This window comes from Callorhinus ursinus, unplaced genomic scaffold (assembly GCF_003265705.2).
Source record: "Callorhinus ursinus isolate GAN/ISIS: 27379988/994484 unplaced genomic scaffold, GSC_fseal_2.0 scaffold39, whole genome shotgun sequence".
Classification (NCBI taxonomy): Eukaryota; Metazoa; Chordata; class Mammalia; order Carnivora; family Otariidae; genus Callorhinus; species Callorhinus ursinus.
In genome coordinates, this window is record NW_027397101.1 from 16,399,376 (window position 1) to 16,421,978 (window position 22,603).

At 41.2% G+C, this 22,603-nt stretch overlaps 1 long non-coding RNA gene across 1 annotated transcript; it reads right to left on the bottom strand.

The window, feature by feature from the left end:
* Positions 1-548: 548 nt before the first annotated feature.
* Positions 549-22,309, bottom strand: LOC141370592 (uncharacterized). The gene is made up of 3 exons (XR_012374753.1): positions 22,208-22,309; positions 1,522-1,661; positions 549-686 (listed from the first exon to the last, which is right to left on the bottom strand). It is a non-coding gene; the product is annotated as an uncharacterized lncRNA (long non-coding RNA).
* Between the last annotated feature and the right edge of the window lie 294 nt (positions 22,310-22,603).

Genomic DNA, 22,603 nt, shown 5'->3' on the forward strand with positions numbered 1-22,603 from the left:
TGAGGTCATATGATACATGTCTTTCTCTGATTGACTTATTTCACTCAGCATAACACCCTCCAGTTCCATCCACGTCATTGCAAATGGCAAGATCTCATTCCTTTTGATGGCTGCATAATATTCCATCGTGTATATATACCACATCTTCCTTATCCATTCATCTGTCGATGGACATCTTGGCTCTTTCCACAGTTTGGCTATTGTGGACATTGCTGCTGAGATAAATATTTCTTAAACAAATCACAAAGAGTACAAATTATTTAAAAATTGATTAAATGAACTGAATCCAAATTAAAAATATGTGTTCTTTGAAAAACAAGATTAAGAAAGCAAAAGATTAGACAGACACTGGTAGAAAATATTTGTAAAGACAAAAGTTTATATCTAGAATATACAGAGCATACTTACAACTCAAAAACAAGGCAATCCTAAGAATTTTTAATGGGTCAAAGATTTGAACAGACTTATCAGAAAAGAAGATAAATGAATGGCCATTAAACATAGGACAAAGATACTTAACATCATGAGAGATCAGAGAAACATAAATTCCAGCCACAATGCAATACCACTACACACTCACTAGAAAAACAATGTCTAAAAAGACAGTTCCAAGTGTTGGTTGAGGATACAGAGCAGCTAGTACTCTCATACCTTGCTGGCTCCATATGCACAGTGATTCAGTCACTCTGGAAAACAATTCGACAGCATCTTATAAAGTTAAATCTTTACTTACCTTACGACCCAGCACTCTCCATCACAGACATTTATTCAAGACAAATAAGCATATGTCAAAATAATTCATGTACATGAATGTTTCATAGCAGCATTATTGATAACCCAAAACTAGAACCAACACAAATGTCATTCAACTGGTAAACAGAAAAAGAACTTGGGGCATATCCATACTATGGAATGTATTTGGCCGTAAAATGGAACAAAGTACAAATACATGCACCAACATGGATGAAGCACAAAAGCATTATAATAAGTGAAAGAAGCCAGACACAAAGGCGAGAAGAGTGCAGATCAGTGGCTGCCCACAGCCAGGGGCTAAGGGGGGATAATTGAATGCAAAGGTGGCAAAAGGGAACATTTTGAAGTAGTGGAATATACTTGACTATGACATTGGTTGCACAACTGTATACAATTGCCATTGTCATCAAACTGTACATTTAAAGAGGGGCAATTTATTATACATAAATTATACCTCAAAAAAACCCAAGAAAATACATATGGGGAAAATGTGTTAAATCAGACAATATCAACACTAAAATCCTGTAATTCAGAAACTATTTTGTTTTTGTGTTGTAAGAGGAAAAAAATAATGAATGCATGAATGAGCATGAGCCCCACCCATTCCTCTTTTACTAGAAATAAATGAATCAGTCTGGATGAGGTATTCATCAAAAATGATTCCATGCTAAAATGGAGCATAAGTGGAGAACAAATTGAAGTTATTTATGTCTAAAAGTTCCTTTCAAAGTTTCAAATGATTCAGAGAGAAAGAGAAAGTTGACATACTCATGTGAAATTCAATAGGTTTTTAGTCCTGGTTTCTCCACTTTGATTCCCTTTATTTTGGAGCTCTGTGAAGGAGTTTATCAAATCCTCAGCCACCTTCAAACATGCCACACACTCTTTTCCTCAAGTACCACCTTGACCTGTATTAAAAAGGAAAGTCATCAACAACAAACGTCAATATAACTTTTTTTTAAGATTTTATTTATTTCTTTGAGAAAGAGAGAGAACACAAGTGGGGGGAAGGGACAGAGGGAGAAGCAGGCTCCCCAGCAGGGAGCCTGATGTGGAGCTTGATCCCAGGACCCTGGAATCATGACCTGAGCCAAAGGCAGACATTCAACCAACTGAGCCACCCAGGCGCCCCAGCTCTTTCATCATTATTATGTCTTTGCTTCATGTAGAGTGCTTGAGGGTCAGAGGAATGAGGCTGCTGGGAACTACCCTTGTGAGCAGACAAATGTGAATTTATGTTGGGGGGGGCAGTACACTTTTTATATAAAATATTAACCATATATGTATCTTTGTTGAACACTATGTGTGGGACACCATTACATCTGCTTCACAGAAATCTCACTTAATGCTCTCAAGAACCCTATAACATAGATTTATATCATTACCCCCTTTTTACAGATGAGCAAATGAAGGCTCAAAGAAAGCAAGAAAATTATCTAAGCCATGCATAAATTCCAAAGCCTTCTGCCATGTGTTGGCTATTCTGTATATTATGGAAAGAGCAAAAATAAATGAGTAAATAATTAAAATAGGAGCTATTATTCCTGCCTGTAAGCAGCTCATACTCTTACAGTCAAAGAACACCAACCAGACACTAGGACAGGCTTAGAGAATCAATACCATGCCGTCTATATGTAAAAGAGCATAGGCATGTTACGGGGTAACAAGTGGATGCACTGACAGACTTGTCTAGAGAGACAGGAACAGCACCATTTAAAATATAATGGTCACAACTCAAAACCCAGGGGTTCAAATAAAAGCTGTTTCTCCTTCTCTAGGAATCTTTCTGAGTTGCCACGTACAAAGCAAAATTCCAACTGGAAAGAGCTTTGCTTTATTTACAATTTTTTCATATTCTATCTTCTATTAGAAACTCCTTAAGGATAAGTGCAGGACCATGTAAGGATTCTGAAGTCCCCGCAATGTCTCATTAAAGCTCATGTGGATATATTGTTTAAAAGCTAATTGAGTACATGGGCACATTGTTAAGAAGCAAAAATACATGAACATTTGGGTTCTGATTCTTAGTAACCCCTGCTTATTTTACTCAAATTTTGGGGTCCCCTGTTCCCTAACACCTATATTCTAATCACATTCATGCTAAAGTTTCAAATTCATGCACAGAGTATAGGAAACATATGGCGTACTTGTTACACAAGTGGCTTCAGGGAGAATCACTGCAACCTAAACACCAAGAGATTGGTCTGGGGCCCAGAAGGGGGGGAAAAAAAGTATCCCACTTTTCTAGACTCTGCAGTTTTTAGGGCGGTACCTCGAACCAGAGATTTGTTTCTCTTGCATCCATCACTTCTCTACTTTGTCTTGACTGGGAACTCTGAAGTCAAGTCATTAACCTGTCCTGGTCAAGTCATTAACCTCTCAATTGCAAATTGTAGATAATTGCAATAATCCTAATTTTCCGGGGCTATTGCAAGGCTTATCTGTGACAAGTGTGTGAAAGCAATTGGAAACCTCTGAAACATCTTACAGGTACTCACCTAGTATGAGAACATGTGTTTCAATAGCATTGCTACCCTTGAGTTCCTGGGGAATAAGGGTAGAATTTTATCTTACATGAAACTGACCTTTCCCTAATCTCCCTCCTAAGAAGTCTAAAAGTCAGGGGGATCCAGCAGGAAAGGAAAGTGACCCTTGGAATGAGGATGAAATGAGATGGCAGCGGTGATAGGAGAGTGGAAACAGGGAGAGCTGGGGAGAGAGACTGTTTAATGTTTGAAACCGGTGCCAAGCTAAATTAGAAACATGAGTCTGCGTACCTGTACCTTACCTCATCGGTATATAATCTGTAACCTGAGATCCCCTCACAGAGAAGTAAAAATAGCAGGACGCTTCAGCAGCCTGGGGTTCTGCTGAGTGGGGGAGAACCAACCTGGGAAAGGATAAAGGGACCAGGCAAGCATGCCAATCCCGTGCTCTGGGAGAGACCTCCTCCTCCATTCCCCAGGGTGACGGCAGGGGGGAAGGTAGCCAAGAGAGGTGGCATCAAGAGCATTACAAGAAAACCTCCTGCGGGGAGGAGGCCGGGCTGCCCTAGAGTCACCGAATTTTGTCACAGACACTATGACATTTCCTCACAGGGAAGCATCATTAGAGTTCTGAGCCTGCTTGCTCCCGCCATGATCAAGGCACGTAAACTAGTCTGTGAGCCGCAAGTGCTCACTCTGGTGCAGAGCAGATGAGACTGCTTTTCCAGGCTCCTGGCAGGGTGGAAGCAGTGATTTGCCAACTGGTTGCCCCACTCTTTTTTTTTTTAATAAAGATTTTTATTTATTTATTTATTGAGAGAGAGAGAGAGAGAGAATGGTAGAGAGAGAGAGCACGAGAGGGAAGAAGGTCAGAGGGAGACGCAGACTCCCTGCTGAGCAGGGAGCCGAATGCGGGACTCGATCCCGGGACTCCAGGATCATGACCTGAGCCGAAGGCAGTCGCTTAACCAACTGAGCCACCCAGGCGCCCTGGTTGCCCCACTCTTGGGGAAAACATGTTCCCTGAGTGAGTGAGCTGGTGAATCCCTAAAATGGTGTGCTCCCTTCCTTCAGCTTAGATTCTAGTCCCTCTCACATAACTGTGCTTGCCATAGGTTTGTCATCGGGTATGCCATTGGTGGATAGGCTTGTCCCTGGTTAGCTCCTATTATAGGGAGACAGTGACCAAGCAGAAAGGGGATGAAGCTGATTTTTCATTAATCACATCAAAAATTAGGGCCTGGGAATGCCTTTTCATATTCTTTGGGGTAATCATATATTAGATGCTATTAATAAAAGGAACCCAATTTTGAGAATTCCTAATGTTGAGTCAACCCTGTGTTTGTTAAATAAATCTTACTTGCATTAAAAAAATTCATATCAAAGAAGATGTTAGATTTTAGAATGGATCCCAAATTTCAAATCCTCTTAAAGAATAAAATTAAACAAATAACCCAGGCCCCTTGGCTAAGCATATTTCACTCTGATATTTCCACTAGGTTTTACACTACCTTTGCAAGACTCCATTTGTTCGTGCAAATGGGCTTTGTTCATTCACTTCACAAGAACTCAAATATTTTTCCCATTGCCATGTGAAGAGAAGGTAGAATTTTTGTTTCAATTTGCCTCTTGTCCACAAACAGGGTTATCAATGTCTCATTTACTATGAATAACCAAGAGAGAAAGGCTGTGAGCTCTCCCTGGCTTCCCTGGATGACCACAGAAACAGCTCAACAGAGTGGAAACAGGAAAAGATGGAGCTACGCAGACCTGGACTAGAATCCTGGCTCTCCCTCACAAGTTCTGTAACCCCCAGGAGATTTAAATCACATCTCGGCTTCGTTCAACTGCCTTTCCTGTAAAAACTGGAAGAGTAATGCCTACTTCATTGGGTGAATTTAACAATTTAGTAAAATGGCATATGAAGAAGCCCCTAGAGTCACACTATCTAATCGAAATACAATCACAAGGCACCAATGTGATTTTAAATTTTCTAGTAGCCTCATTAACAGAAGGGAAACTGTTGATTACAACAACATATTTCATTTAATCCAATATGTTAAAAATATTATTTCAAGGCCTAATCAGTAGAAAAACTTACGCCAAGATATTTTATGTTCTATTTTTTTCTAGTAAGTCTTCAAGAGACAATTTGTATTTTACACTTCTGACACATCTCATTTCAGACACTAAATTCTCATAGAAAATGCGTGATCTATATTTAGATTTCTTAAAATTTACGTTTGAAAAATAGATTCACATACCCAAGTTGTTCCAAAAGTACCTAAAAGTTTTCCAAAAACTGAATCAAGTATCAGTGTTTTAAATTTAAAATGAATCCCATTACAAAGCCAATTCCTCAGTCATACCAGCTTCCCCTTCCAGGGCTCAACGGCCACATGTGGCTCGTAGCTACTGCCTTGGACCATGCGCTCTTAGAGCAATGCTAGGCAGGTAGTAGGTACTCAATAAATGAAATATTTTCTTCTGTCACCAGTATCTCATCTGAATCTCAAGGTTCTTTTGAGCACTGAAGTTCCAACTTTGAGAACAGTGTAAATAATATCTACAATGTGTTTACCCTAGGTTGAGAAGCAAGGATTGAGATGGCATAATTTCTTTAAAAAAAAAAAGATTTTGGAGGGGGGGTAATATGAGCAGAGGGAGAAAGAGAATCTTCAAGCAGACTCCCCTCTGAGCAGGGAGCCTGACGTGGGTGGGGCTCAATCCCACGACCCTGAGATCATGACCTGAGCTGAAAACAAGAGTCAGATGCTCAATGGACTAAGCCACACAGGCGCCCCAAGGCAGCATAATTTCTATTTGCCATTCCACATATCACTTAAAATTGTCTTCTGGAACTGTAGCCAGCAAGCTGCTCTAGTTTTGGAATGCATTTCAGTTAGCCTACTGCTCACACTACAGCTTCCTGGCATCTTGCATCTCAAGTGGTAAGTAGTAACACCAATGTCTCCCTTGCATGAACAATATGAACTTACAAGGGAGAGAATCAGCTTCACCAATCAAACACTGCTGCTTTGGAAATTCATGAACTCTAGGATAAACACAGATATCTATGTGCTGCTGAAATCCATAACTCATCTCTCAAAACACATCTCACATTAGAACTTTACAAAGAACTTTTGAATGCCACAGCTGCTAGTCTGAATCTATCTATCCCATGAATATATGACCTGCTTTTAAGAATGCGGAGTGCTAACAGGACTTAAGTCCATCTGTTTTTTTATTCCTCAAAGATGTAGAAATTTGAGAAACAGAAGATTCAACAATTTGGCCAGATCACTACCTCATTCTGTAATCAGAGTCTGTGGTCCTTGCAAGGGTTTTGCATCTCAAATCTCGAGGACCGTGGAATTTTTTTCCTAGATCTCATGAATGGACACAGAGCTATCAGATGTTCCCAGATGCATGGTACCATGGTTAAAATGTTCTTAGATATAATGAATCTGCCGATGTCTGCCTAGCATCCCTTCCCCACACCTCTAGTAACATCTTCCTGATAGCCCTTAAATTGTTCTGTCCTCTCTGCCAGCAAATACATCTTTGACCCAAACTAAACCAGTTTCTTTCTCCTTGAAATTTGAATCTTGAGCAAAGTGTTACAAGGATTCAAAATGATGGGAGCTCTCTCATCCTGATAACTTGACATCCTGACTTTGAAGAGACTGTCTCTAAGTTCTGCCATCAGTCCTTAAGAGTTTCCTTGCTTCTTCTCCTTTCTAAAGACTGGTCTTAGTCTGGGGCTTTTTCTTTAATCTCACAGTTCCATAGCCTTCAATAAATTTCTTTCCTTTTTTTTTTTCCTCTGAAATTGCCCAGAGTCTGTCTGTTGTTTGAGCCCAATCATTCCTAACTGCAATAATAGGTAATGTTCTGTTATCAAATATTATGTCTCTCAGGCCCAGGCCTGTTTGGCCAAAATGAACTTGCTGCTCTTTCTCCAATCATGCAGACAAAGATGCCCATTAATGAGCTCATGAAGTTGAGTAACAGTCTCAGACAATTGCTTTTCAGTCTCCCAAGAGCCCTAATTAGAATCCTTTATTTGTCTCCAACTCAGGCAACCTTTGCTGTGGAGGTGAGGATCCTTGAAGGACATAGAGAGAATCTTCAGATTATTTTGGTCTGAGAAAAACCCTTCAGAGTGATTCTACCTGACAACATTGTCAAACACAGTCATCCTGCAAAATCAAGGAAAATTGAGCTAGACTCTGAGCAAATGTATTTTCATTTTCAGGGCAGATAGTCCATATATAGAATTTCTCACTCATGTTTCACTTTTTTGCTAATCTTCATTTTTTTCATTATCAAGTTGTATGGCTTCTTGTATTTCTACCTGAATAGTTACTTAGGCAAGTCGGAGAAGCTTTAAGCTGCCTCTAGGATCAGAAACAAACAAAAATGTATGGCATAGAAATATTGTTGCAGGCAAAATATTGACAAGGACTGGCTTCTACACATGGAGCACAGTGTGACTGTTAATGATGGAAAGATGCTTGTGTACTCAGAGAAATACAGGCCCAATTGTTCCACCCGGCAGAGTGGGAAACTAACTGCCAGAAGTTACACACGGTGCAGGGTCCACGCGAATTTTTTGGCAGTCTCCATTACCAAAGATCATTTTTAAAACAAAGTCTCATAATTCTGTAGCTATCTTATGCCCCCAGTCACATTTCTTGAGGAATGTTTTCTTTTCCTCTGCAGCTTTATGACCAGCTCCTCTATTTCAAGCCCCCATGTTGAGCTTGCGATCAAACCACACATCCTCCTTGTTCCTCATTAGCAAAAAAGTTTGCTTGGGAGAAACGATGGGGTGCCACATTCTCCCAGTATGTTATCTATGCCTTGATAGTGATAAACATACATTTGAAAGTTCCATCAATTCTTTCAGGTCGTTCAGGTGCCATTTGAAACCTCAAAGCAACAATTTGCAGAGCTGCGGCCCAGCAGCCTGTAAAAGTGAGTGCAGACTTCCAGAATCTTCCCTGGGGAATAACAGCTACACAGAGCTGACTTAGGCAAGGGGAACAATTGTGCCCAATAGGTCTCCCATTACCTTCATGCATCTTGAGCCTTAGTCCCATTTGTGAGGACTAACATGGAATGGCATTTTTATATTAGGAAAAAAACATTATGGAATTAGTCTCTCTAAAGCACATTGTATAAAGGATACACTGTATGTACTTAGGTGCTCACCTTGAGAAAGGAGAGGTTGCTTCAAAAACTGAAGGGTCTGAGATTTTACTCTACCTGCAAACTAACAAATCAGCCTGCCCCAGTTTCAAGGATGCTTGCAGAAGACGCAAGACTCCTGAGTCAGAGGCAAAGGGTTTCACCACGAGTAGCAGACATCAAGCATCAAGAACAATATATTTGCTACAGTTGTCCTTGCCCCCAGGTATCACAGAAGTGACACAGATGGGCTCAGGAGGCCATTGTGCTAGCACAGGGACCCTAAGTTTAGGGAAGCCACACCTTGTACAACAGGCAATAGGCATGTCTACCCTCCAGGCACACTCTGGAGGGAACACCATCTTTATTATACTCAACTGTAAGGAAACATGCCTTTCACTCAGAAGGGAGATACTTTCTCCGCCAAGGCTGTTCACTCTACAAACATCTTTGAAAAGAGAGGTCAGAAGAAAAGCAGTCAGTGCTTCTGCATGCAAGGCATGCAGAAACACAAGGTTACACAGAAGAAAACAGTGAATGTTCTGACCTATGCCCAATTTTCTATAAAATTTTAGAGATTGTTTTAGGTAAAACGTGACTAAAAGTAGGCAATAACTACTTAAGCTTAGTTCTTAAAGAGAGACATCTTACTTAGTCTTCCCATTCTGGGCATCATGGTCTAAGATGTAATCGTCAGTAGGATCAACCTAGTTCAGGAATCTCTCCTTCAGGATAAAGGCGGATTTTACTTTGTTTTTGTTGTTGTTGTTGTTTTCTTTTGTTTTGTTTTTGAGAGAGAGTGTGTGCTCGCTTGCAGGCAGGAGCAGGGGGAGAGGCAGAGGGAGAAGGAAAGGGAGAGAGAAAATCTCAAGCAGGCTCCACACCCAGTGCAGAGCCCAATGAGGGGCTCAACCTCACAGCCCTGAGATCATGACCTGAGTCAAAACCAAGAGCTGGTAGTTTAACCAACTGAGCCACCCAGGTACCCCTACTTATTTTTTTAATTCAAAACATTAAATGTATTCTTGTGAATGACTAAACCTACACTACTGAATGAACTATATAGATGATTTACTAAACATGTAGGTGTACTTGTCATTTATTGTGGGCTTAGCATGGTACTCATTGTGATAAGTACTTTGTACGCCTTATTTTATTAAATCTTTATGAAAACCTCTCAGTGTTATTATCTCCATTGTTGATATGTTAAAAAGTCTCAAAGAATAAATCATCCAATGTAACTAGTAAAAGGCAAGATTGGGATATGAACAGAGATCTAGACAACCCCAAATTCAGGTGCTTTTCTGCTATGCTACACAGCCTCTCCAAATATCTACTTCATGCTTAAATGTATGTGGACACATAAAAATTAAAAATCATAAAGGTATCAATACAGTGATGGTCCACTATTAACTATCAATCCCATCTTTCTAAGGCATTGGTAAAACCCTTCATTGGAAACAGTCAGTGTCCTATCTTAGTCCTGCAACTCAGGACTAAGCTTTAATTGAAGATCCTCACCTTAACCCCATTCCTATACCCTTAGGGTTGCAACGAGATATAGATTTGCCCAGTCAAAAGTGCTATACTATATTTTATACTCCAGAGAGTAAGAATAAGGTTCCCATAGATCATTGACCAAAATCAACTTAATGATTTTTCTTAGATAGTACAGATATAAAAGTGCAATGGTAGAAGTAGATTGCCTGGGTTCCATTTTATATGTTAACCACCTTTGACCTACAAATTTACATTGCTTTCTGATCTACACTGGCCCCCTCAGGATTAACCAACCTTCTGTCTAAGAGGTTATATATCCAATGCAAAAGTCAATATTGTATTGGAAATTGAGGGTGGGGTGGGATCAAACATCACAGGACAATTTTCATGAAAAAAACTTAAAGGAAACTGGTTTCCTACCTTGGTTAACAGGGAGAATGACCATTAAGCTATATTATTATAACACCAGACCACTCAAGGTCCGCAGGGACAAACACCACCCCCAGGCAAAATAGAAATTGAAGAATGTTGTTTCAAAGAACAAGACTTATGTGTGAATAAGAGAAGAAATATTCTTTCACCAAAATGGTTAGATGGTCTTGTCCTCAAGAAAAATAATTAATAATGTTTACCTTTGAGAAAATAATTAATATCTAACTTGTAAAGGAACCAGCATGTCACTGTTGGAAAGTTTGAAAAGGAACTTGAATTTGCATCCATGTTTACCCTCACTCATGGGACTAAAGTCCATCCTCCTTCTCTGTCTTGCTCCCACTTTGGGGGCAGGAAAAAGTAATGCCTTCCCAGCTAAAGCCAAGAGTATTCAGAAAGGGGCAAGACTTTGTGCAATGGAAGAGGTGGTGATATATCTAGGGAATTGTTAGAGTTGTCAGAGAAAAAGAAAGACTTGAAAAGGGGACCCATTGAGTTTGAGTACAAACCTCAAGGCAGGAGGGCCTGGTTGGGAATGCAGGGAACTCCTACAGAGGACCATCTTCTTGCAAAGACCTAGGGCGTAAGGAGCCTTTCATTTGAGATGGAAGAGAAAATGGAGTTAGCTAGAGCCATCCTTGTTTGTCCTATATTAGGATATTTCTCTGAAATTATCCTATCCCTTTGGTAAATGTCTTTGCATGTGCCTGTGAATTTGGACAGGTAAAATTTTTGAAGATTGAAATAACAGGGCTCTGTCCCATTTCCTCTCAGACTTAAGTAGAAGGGGATTGTACCTCTGAGATGGTGCAGTCACAGTCCTCAGTGATGACCCAGTTGGATACTGCAGGGAACGTCCTATGACCCTTCGCAAGCCTGGCAAAGGCAGCTTTTGCAAGAGGCCTTCCCTGACCTCTACATCAATTTCCAACACCCAACATCCAGCTTTGAAATTGCATAGTGTAAAACTTTCTGTCTCTATTTGCCATTGCCTTCATTTGTGCCAATAATGGACTTGTGAAGTGGCAAAAACTAGAAATGATAGGGAAATGAATGCCTCTATAAAGAAGATACTCTATAGACCCATTTGCCCTTTGCCAGGAAGAAAATGGCTTTCAGAAAGAGTTCTTGGTTCTCTGAGCTTTTTTATTTAATTACCTCATGCTAACTTATGTGTGTGTGTGTGTGTGTGTGTGTGTGTGTATGTGTGCATGCACACACATGCACATTTTACAAAATTTGTGTGAATGAATAAAGGGAATGATTAAGGAAAAGGTGACAAGGAGCCAATATTTAATGTTTCTTGTTGGGTGCCTTATTTATATAAAGTAATTTAGTAGTCGTTCAACCACACACTAGCACGTCCATATGAAACAAGACAACTGAGGCTCAGAAATATTAGCTAATGTGATCGAGTCCATGTGACTACCTAGGGCAGATCTAGGATTTAAACTGAGGCTTGAATCCAAAGCCCTATGGTATTTCCACAGCTGCATAAATGCATTTTGTAAACCATGGGCATAAAACATGCCATGAAGGTGGGCTCTCATGAATATATCTTTGGAGAGTTTTTCAGGAAACAGAGAGGAGAGATTTGGAGCTGGCTGGGGGGATAAAATGATTTCTGACAGATATATAGCTACACTGACCTTCCTTCAGATGAGGGTATTCACTATAGAGTTCAAGCATGCCCTTAACCAAAACATTCCCGGTCAGGGCCAGCTTTTCCCTCCAGCAAACCACCCCTTGCTGAAAGAACTCCAGGGGCTTGTCCGGTGACCTGACATTTCTAACACAGGACAGACAAGTCAGTAAAATCTAAGGCCAGAGACAGGTCTGAGAGAGAGTGGGGCAGCACTCTCCCCAGATCTTTCCACTACACACTGAAGGTGTCACACATCCCTACAGTTAACAATATCTAATTACTATCTACCAGGATTCTGTAGGTCATTAACATATGAATAATGGTTCAGGTGCCCGAGTCAACAGCCAAGTGGTGAAAACCAGAAATGATGGGAAATAAGAACACAATGAATGAGGTTTCTAAATAAAAGCACTGGGGGGAGGGTGGGATGGAGTGGGTGGGCGGCCAGCAGTCAAGGGGAGAAACCAGGGATGCATGGTTATTTTCTCCTTTTTTCCCAGTGTGCAACTTAAGATGTCAGTGGAACACTGACCATTATCCCCAAGACCTCTGCTCTGTTCACTGTGGACTTGCCACAGGCTGAGCCCCAGAGATCAAGGAGAGCAATGATTGCCAGCCAAGGCTCCATGCCGGTCTGGAAAACAATTCAGGAGAGTTTGCTTATTTTCTACAATGGTCCCACAAAAAAATTATGGATCCCTAGCATATAACCTTCTCAAAAACATTAGTGATGAGATCATGAAATGTTTCACCTGATCTCAAGGCTCTTAATTATGGTATTTATTGAGTGGCTACTATGTGCCAGGCATTCTGTCAGGTGATCTCTGTGCTACATAAAAATAGCTTATCTTCACCAAAACCAAACAAGCAAAAAACTCAAGAAGGTGTGACTATTGTTTGTTTGTTTTTTTAAGATTTTATTTATTTATTTGAGAGAGAGAGAGAGACAGCGAGAGAGGGAACACAAGCAGGGGGAGTGGGAGAGGGAGAAGCAGGCTTCCCGCTGAACAGAGGGCACAAAGTGGGGCTCAATCCCAGGACCCTGGGATCATGACCGAGCCGAAGGTAGACACGTAACCGACTGAGCCACCCAGGCGCCCCAGGTGTGACTATTGTTATTTTGTACATAAGGAAACTGCGTCTGAGCGAGATTAAACTGTACAAAGCACCAGTTCGCGGTGTGACTAGGTTTCAAACCCAAGTTGGTTTCATTTAAACGCCAGCGCACTTTCCATTAAACCAACGATTTTTTGCTAGTTGCGGGTGGGAGACGGGGTGGAAGGATGCTGGGATTACCTTCAAGTTGTAAACTTTGTATTCAAACTCCTTAAACTGGAGAGATTAATAACTGCATCTGTACTTATGCAATCTCAAGCACCAGTGGTCAGATCAGGAAGTATTTTCCAAGAAGAGCAAGAAATCTTCTTAATAACCCTGGGTGTGAAGCCAGCCTGGTCTGGGGGCTGAATCTCTTGGTATGGATTTGCTGCACCCAGAAGGTAAAGAGCTATGGGCCAAGTATTCGCACACAGAGAAAATATATCTTTCCCTTCAAAAGTCTCTGTCCCAACACTGATCAGAAAATGGACACCAGCTCTCTCCTCAAGGAGGGTGGCAAGGACTCACTCCAGGGATCTTTGAGCTTCCTCCCCTCAGCTGTGTGGGGCTTCCCTTTTTGGGCTGGGGTGGTCTTCCAGTTCCACCTGTTTCCTCTCAGGAGTCCATGGAGTTCGTGGTCATGGACCTGGTTATGGGCTCAAGGGATCCAGCCACTCTACTTCTTATCCTGGATGCAACCACATTCCAAGCATATCCCCGAAAAAGTGTCCTAAGGAACATTTGTCTTTTCTCCTTTGTGTTGCTGATGTCACATGAGGAGTCAGAAGTCCCTTCAGACATGATCTTGGCCTCATCTTCCTTTGTTCCAGTCACACCAGACCGATTTCCCAGTCCCAAATGTACCTCAGTTTGAAACTCCTTGGCCTTTGTACACTGTTTCTTTCCACTGAGCGCCCAGAGTCTCTGTCTCTGTTGAGTGAAAGGCAAACATGTGCATTTTCTTTTTAAGCATCAAATCCTCAGTCTTATTATTGTGAACATGCTCAGTTGGAAAGCTTGGGTTGGAACCTGTGACTCAAGGCTAGCTAGCCCTCAGGATCCACCCAAGGGGAGAGTCAGATAAAACTCCAGAAGACTGCAATCAAACTGGGTGAAAAATGCAAAAAAATGACTATCCATCATTATACTCTGTGATGGGGAAGAGTATGATGATTTAATTTTGGGATTGAATCTTTCTCTGATAACCAGGGACTGGGAATCATTTTCAAGCTGGCTTCATGAAGGTCTAACGAACCTAGAAATATAGCCGTTTGAAGGCTACTCATTCATTTACACTTAAGTTTTTACTAGGAAACTTACTACATTGACCGATTGCTTTATAGCCTTAAAATTTTTAGGAATAATAGCTGGAAAAATGTATAGGTGTTACTATGGGTAAAGATTGTACAGAACGCCGCACTCAAAATTTAAAGTAACAACAGCTAGCATTTATTTAACACTTGCTACACACCAGACACTCTTTTATACCCTTCAAAGAGAGGAGCCCATATATTCTTCCCAACAACCCGGGAGCTTAGTCCCACAGTTATTCCCACGTTCTAGCTGCGGGTACTGTGGCACAGAGCGGGCAAATGCATCATTGCCCAAGGACATGCACGGCTGAGATCCTAAGCCTGGCATCCAGGCCTGAGAGCTCTTATTCTGAACAATATCACTCGACTCTTCATCTTTCACATCTGCCAACACTGAACGATGATTCATTTCACTTCTGTTCACATGACATGAAATGCGACGGAGCCCAAGTATTAGTAACCAGAAGGACATATTCAGTAAGACTCACTTGTTCGTTGGTTCTCTAACTCAGCTAGCATTAGCACTCTCTACTAAGCGTGGGCAGCTCTGTACCAGCTACACAAGAGACAAACATGAGTAAAACACAACTCTGTCTCCAAGTGGTGAAGCTGTAAGAAGTCGCAAGTTTAAAACCATTTGCTTCCTTCCTCTTGCTCGCTACTTAGACCTTCCAGCCGCCCACCTTCTCGAACCCCCTTCTGATGTTCACTTCATTCCCATAACTTAATGTTGTTAGCGATGTGGGAAAAACAGAGTAAAAAAAAGGACCCAAGTACTATTACACTATCCACTTTAATGAGACGCGTCCTCCAAGCACACACTCATTCACACGCCAGGCTCCCTCGTGCTGAATTTGCACTGACTGTTCCATCCAGGGGAACCTGTAAGGGAGGAATCAGGAGCCACCACTTTTCAGAGGAGGAAACTCACTGAAGCTCAGGTAAGGTAGGTGGCTCACCCCAGGCCACAATAATTTGCAGGACAGGAGTCCTTACCTGACTGGAAATTCCAGACTCTTTCCACTAGGAGAGAGCGTGTATCTTCTTTATACAATCTGTATGTAACTAGTCTTTTCTCCTGAATATGGCTTGGAATTTCTGTCTCCTTCCCTCCCTTGGTAAGACTGATCCTGTGATCTAGTATGTCTCATACTGGACTGAACTGACCTGGATGGAAACTGGAAAGCCAGCCCGAAGCAACCCACATCCCTGCTTCTCTCATCTGAGGCCTACCCTGGCCCCCTGAGAGATTTCCAGAGCCAAACACACCTCCCAAGCAGCAGGCGGCCTCCGCCAAAACCTGAGTCTATGTTAGGAGCACATGTCTATGTGTACGACAAGGGGGAGCAATCCTTCTGCCCCAGGCACAGGGTTTGGTCCCACATCCTCTCAAGCCTTGATTTCAGGACCATGTACACAGCACGGGCTGTGCATCCTGCCTTCCATCTTCACAGAATATACTTGCGGCTACCAGCTGCCTCCTGGAGGAGGCCAGGGCCCGGGAAAGTGGTGTGAGGCCAACCCACCCCACGCACGTTCCCTCGCAGGTACAGTAATACAGTCTGGTTTTCCTTTTCTGGCTGCTCACTACAAATTTCCATGTCATTTCCTATTTCAACAGCTTTTATCCAACCCTGGAATGCAGTCAGAAAATGTTATCCTTGTTCAAACTTCCCACTTAAATATGAAAGGATTGGGCTGTAACCTTCTTTGGCCCTCAATTCTGTCTTTCAGTTACATTCTTAGCAGCATTTAGCCTAATAACAAAGATGAAATCATCAGTCTAGCTCTGGATCTCCAAAATGAATGCCTCTTTGAAGGAAAAAGGGAGAGGCCACTCATTGCAAAGTGAAGGATGACCCTTTAATGCTGTATCTTGAACTTGGATCCTAAAGACTGAGTCCTGCTTTTCACCACGCCCCAGGTCTCGCTCTGCAGGACTCCGAGTTTCAGAGATGGACTGAAGTATCATCTGTCTTTGTGAGTTTGTGCTTTTCCACACACACACACACACACACACACAACCTAATTTCTCTCCCTGAGTCAAAGAATACATGTAATAATTAGTCCTGACATTTTTTTTTAAAGATTTATCCACTTATTCTAGAGAGAGAGGGAGGGAGGGAGGGAGGGCACGAGTGGCGGGGAGAGGAAGAGGGAGAGAGAGCATCCCAAGCAGATGCCCCACTGAGCGTGGAGCCCTACATGGGGCTCGATTCCACCCCCCCAAGATCATAACCAGAGGCGGAATCACGAGCCGGGCACTCAACCCACTGAGCCACCCCAGCACCCCGATAGTGGGTATTTTTGACCACCTCAGTATACTAACAGTCAGGCTACGAAGAGAGTTACTTGCTTTAAGCGGAAAGTAGAGTGGAAAATTACAAGGGAGTTGACATCATTGAGGACCTACTCTGCGCCTGGCACTCTATCCGACATTTTATATGCTTCAAATAATTTAAGCTTGCAGGATAAGCTGTTACCGTATCCAAGGAGCAGATGCCCATAAGGTTTTGTGGCATGCTAGGATGGGAAAGATTGAGGTTCAAACCAGGTCTGTCTGATTCCCAAGTCAGTGTCTCATGATGAAAAATGCTGTGACTAATTTCAAAGCTGACTTTAAGCTGAGGCAGTTTATTAAGTGAATGGCTCTATCTGTTCCTGTATTTCTTCTAAAGTGACCTCTGGGACCCAGTCATAGGAGATAGGCTTTGCCCTGTTATTTCTATGACAAATGACTAAATTATGAATTTGAGAGTATGCATCATCTCATCAACATCTAGTTTATTGTCTGGAACTAAAATGAGCTCAAATAACTATTAGGTCAATGAATGAATGAATGAATGCGTTTCTCGAGGTATTAACATTTTTAATTCCTATACCTTTATGCAAGTTTTCATTAAGTCTCTTGATTACCTATATCAAGTTCATGTCACATACTTGTTAAAATCAATTCATCAGCACATCCCAGACCTTTTTTGAATTGGAATCTCTGAATTGAATCTGCTGGAGGTCTGCATTTAAAGAATATGGCAATTCCAAACTATCTAAAGTCCGTGACCTCTGCTTTGTTGCAAATCAGCTGAGCAAACTCATTTCCTTTGGGCAATGGGGGGGGGGGGCTGGAGTAAGCCTGGGGCCTCCACACCTTGGGTGGATCTTCTAGAAAGGTAGAGGAGAGAAGAGAAACTTCTACAGCAACATCGAACCTGTGCCAAACTGATCAGTAGGCTGGAAATCAGTGAATTGCCTTGATCTCTTTTTAAATCTTTTTCAACCCTAACTGATATTTGGTTTTAAAATTGTGATTTTTTTTTTTTAAGAAAAGAATACATACAATCTAAAAAGTCAAATGATGCTAATAAGCATGTAAAAAAAAAAATCCCCTCAACTTCCTTTCTTCCATTTCCTCTTCCTAAGAGGTAACCATTTTAGACTCTTAAAAATTATTTCTTTAAAAATTATCTCAATTTCCCTAGAACCACATGCATTTACTCACATATCCTGCTTCATCACCTTTAGACTTTATTACTTGCATTTTAATAAATGAGGATTTTAGCTTTCTTATACTCTCCCCTTCCCCTCCCCCACATAGCTAAGCACAGTCTTTTCGTTATTAGACATTGTGATTATTGTTCAGTTCTCAATCAAGTAGTAAACTATGATTACACATTTTTTTCTTGTACAAGCTATTTTGTACAAGCTATTTGTTTTTCCTGGGGTTAACAAGTACCTCATTTTTAAAAAATTCTATTTATTTATCCCCCATTAAGTCTCCCCTTACCCACCACAGTCTTTAGCATATGTCCCTTAATTTTGCACATGATCAAGTCCATTAAATAATTTATCATTTTTACCATTTTTTTAATGTAGATAATCCTACTTGGATTCTCCATCTATCTCCTCCAATGTCTCTAGACTTTGACTTCTATTATTTTGGAACTTTCCTTTGCCAATTTCCTTTCCTTCTAATCTGTACTGGATCCTAGTTTTGGTGCCTGTTTCTTTCTTTATTTACTCTTCTTTTTTTTTATTTTATTATGTTATGTTAATCACCATACATTACATCATTAGCGTTTGATGTAGTGTTCCATGATTCATTGTATTCTTCTTTTAGTGGAAAACACCCTCCAGTAACCAACTGAGAAAGAGTATATCAGAGCAAAAATGTTTGAGGCTTTGCCTGTCTGAAAACACTACTAATCTTCTATTACCTTTGATTTGGAGTTTTTATGGACAGATTATAGATTGTAGATCACTTACTTTAAAATTTTGAAGGCACCATTTTCCTCTATCTCCCAAAAGAGCTGTTGGGAAGTCTACCAGCATTGTGGTATCCTAATATCTGATCCACTTTATGTTTGAATCTATTTTTATTTTCTATTTGGAAATTTTTGGGTGGTTTTTGTTTCGAATGCGTATTGACATGGGTACTTCATGGGCCCTTGCAATTTGAAGATATTTGTGCTTTGGTTTTGTTTTCCTTCCTTGATCATTTTCCTCTTTCATATTTTTTTGCTCTTTTTTTCATATTTTCTATTATTCTATAACCTCATTACTCTTTTTTCTTGTTACCCATCTATTTGTTTTGTTTTATTTTCTGGATAACATCATCCAAATATTTTAGTGGGTTTTTTAAATTGAAGCTATTATATGTTTATTTTATTTTAATTCCAATATAGTTAACAAACTATTTTATTTTTAATTCCCAAGAGCTTTTAAAACACCCTGTTCCAGATTGCAGACATTGTCTGTCTAGTTTTGTCTAAAATAGGCTGTGTTTCTTTCCCTCATTTTTTTGTTGTGGTAGGAGATTTTTAAGAGAAGGAGCAGTTAGAAATATCTTTAAAATTGTGAAATAATCCCTTAATTCTGTAAGTACAAGAGGAGGTAAGAAGTTACATTTTCACATGCCCAATATTTTATGTCTACATTTACATAGAACGAGCTTTACAAAATGCCCTGTGAGGAAAAGAACCCATTTTGTTATTACCGTGGAAAGCTGAATTGATTCTAATTGGGCAAATCTGGCAGTAGACCTCAGGTGTCCTGAGTCCCAGTTTAAGAGACTTCACCTTAATTAGAAAATTGGTCCTCAAAGATTATTTATTATTACAGTCAGCTGAACAGCTTAATGAAATCATGGGCCCTGTATCAGATCTGTCAAATCAGGAATCCCTTAGTGTGAGGCCAAGAAATTATATACGTATTTGTCTAAATTTTTTTAAAGAAGTTTTCCAGATGACTACAAGACCAAGTTGGGAAACGATTGCATGTTTATATTTTCGTGCCCTTAACCCTTCTCAGGTGATGGTGACTAAACCTTTTTATCTGTTTCTCATAATAATATTCCCTCAAGACTGGCTCATTTGCAATTTGGAACAGAAGGGAAAGATTGCAGCTATGTCAAAAGTCTGTTGCATCATTTTGTTACTGGATGTACCCATGAAACTGCACCAGTCTCCTTTGCCTTATATTGTGTCTGTCACGGGCCAAGAATAAAGGTCTTGATCTACCACGACTACGTTTCGTTTTCTACAACGAAACTCCATTTCATTGTAGAGCCTCATCTGATGCCACTATTTTCCATTTTTTTTCCGTAAGGGTCCTCCCGGCACAAATGGAGAATGCCACGTGTAGTCTATACGCCAGCCCAGTAGCTCTCTCGCCTCTGCCATCCCGCCTTGCTCTTGCATCTCCTTGTCTCACCGCATGTTGCCAGAGTAAATGGTATTAGTGTCCCATTCCTTGAGCTGTATCTTTCAAAAAAAACATTCAGAATAATATGTGGGGTAGGTCAGTATAAGGAGATCCAGTGTAACAGACAATTTTACCTCAAGTACCCCCATTTTCTGCTTGTTATATGCCCTCACCTCACGCACAAAGCCCCCGAGCTGTTTTTACAGAGGTGCTGCATGACACTCACCAAGAACGTCTCTGCCTCCTTGAACCATATCACAGTCGCTTAGAGTCACAGCCCTAAAACAAACCCGCTCCCAATTCGTATTTGTTGAAGGAGAACAGTACTAACACAACTGCAGAACACCCCTTCCATTCCCTCAGCCCTGCTGCTGCCAAAAGAAATTAAGACCTTATAGTTACCAGCCTAATCTTGAACTGCCATCATAAATAAAATGTGACAGCAGATTTAATTGTTGAGAATCAGATCCTTAGTTACTTAGAACAATACTTGACTGGGGAATCTGCTGGAAAAAAGAAGGAGGGCTTTTATGGAACGGATCTCACCTGCCTTTCTTCTCTTGGCAGAGTCCAGTGGACATGTGACCTAATGTCAGCCCCTCACCAGGCAAAATCCCAAGGATGTGGAGTCAAAGTTGTCATCTCATGATATACAACAGAATTACGCTTTTCTCTGCCACACATGAAAGGGGGCAAAGGTAGAAAATAGGCTGGGCTTAGAAATAAAAAGGGACACTGTCACAATGCAGGGAGTTTGAATTGGAATGAGGTCATCATGAAATCACACTTTCAATGACTTATTTAGAGTCGGCCAAAAGACCAGGTGGTATTTGTAGCATGGCCTCTCAAAAAGCATTCTAAAAAAAATTGCCTAAAGAAATTGTCTATATGGGTGCATAATTGTTTATTCTCAGAAATGCAGGCCAGTCCTCTAAACATACTCACATATCACCGTGTACAATAACATGCAGGCTTGGGGGTAGCCAAAAACAAAACACACAGTTCTCTTTGTAGGTCAAATTCCAAAGCTAAGAACCTTCAGGAACATGTCAAAATGTTCTTCCCCTGACAACAGAGGCCATAGGAGGACACGGACATATTGCCTGGAGATTACATACAGAAACCCTCTAGGAGCCTAGAGGAATAACAGACACTTGCCTGTAAGTGCCTGAAAGATCAAGGTCCCCATGAACGAAGGATGAATTATTCTGGAAGACATCAGAGTGCTAAGAGATGAGTCAACCTTCAGGCCACAAGTGTGAGTAAAGGGATGAAGAATTATTAGGAAGTGAACACCAGACCCGGCTTGTTCTTGTGGTTTCCCCATCTCCGGTACATGCATAATTACTAAAACCTAGTTTGGGCGTGTGTAACTGTTAAAACCTAGATCAGCATAGGACAGGTGTGAATTCCCACAGTGCTGAATTCCCAGCAGCTGAGAACCAGAAGTCACGTGGGAATTTGAGCAAAAGCTGTCCCTGAGAACCTCGAGAAGGTCAGATGCGGTCCAACCATCTGCATATCTAAACCCCAAAATAAAAAATGGCTTATATTTGCATAGCATTTTATAAGTGTCCCGCTTGATCCTCACTCCCATGCAGTCTGGGCATGGGTTGTTGGTTCCACTTTATCGGTAGGCAAGTTGAGACCCAGGAAAGCTAAAGGAGTTATCCAAGATCACCCAGCTGACAGTGGAGGGTCCCACTTTAGTTTTCTGATCTCGCCATCAAAATGTTTCTTTTCCAATCCATAAGGACAATTTTGATTTGAAACGGTTCTGAATTTGTCCATGCCTTTTCTCATTCACCTCTCCACCCCACATCCGTTCTCATGATGCTTCACATAACTAGTTAATGATCTCAACATTTAAGGCTGGAGGAAGCCATCCATTCACCTGAATCCCAGACGCACTAACATTACATTAGAATCGTCTGCAGAAACGGCCAGCCCTGTGGACTGGCTGAGACCTCCTCTCTCTCTGTGTGGGTGTGAAACTCCAGGCGAGGGGACCTCCACATTTTCTGCCATCACGAGCGCCAAGCCCCACCCTCTGACTCCATTATACAAAAAGCAAACACAGCACTGACCTCCTTTAATGTGAAATCCCCACTCCAACCAGCTCTGACAGCAAGTGGCCTTTGGGTGCCCTGCCTGAAATAAATGGGACTGAATCAACACACTGGCCTTTCCTGGCACCCCAGAAACCAGAGACATTCCTCCCCCAGCAATTCGTGTGCAGCACTGAGAGCATGAATCTTGGATGCTGTTTCAGAAGGAACCACGAGCCATTTATTCTTAGTCTAAAATTGGCAGCCTTCACGTTTCAGGGAATTTTTAATAGGACTAGCAGAGCAACCAACATTAGGGATTATTTTCTCAGTATGGGGTTAGATGTGTAATGCATATGTTTGCCCTGAGGACCCTAAACCACATACTATAAAACTTTGTTAAAATGCCTTTCTCCTCCTCAACTATAAACATTT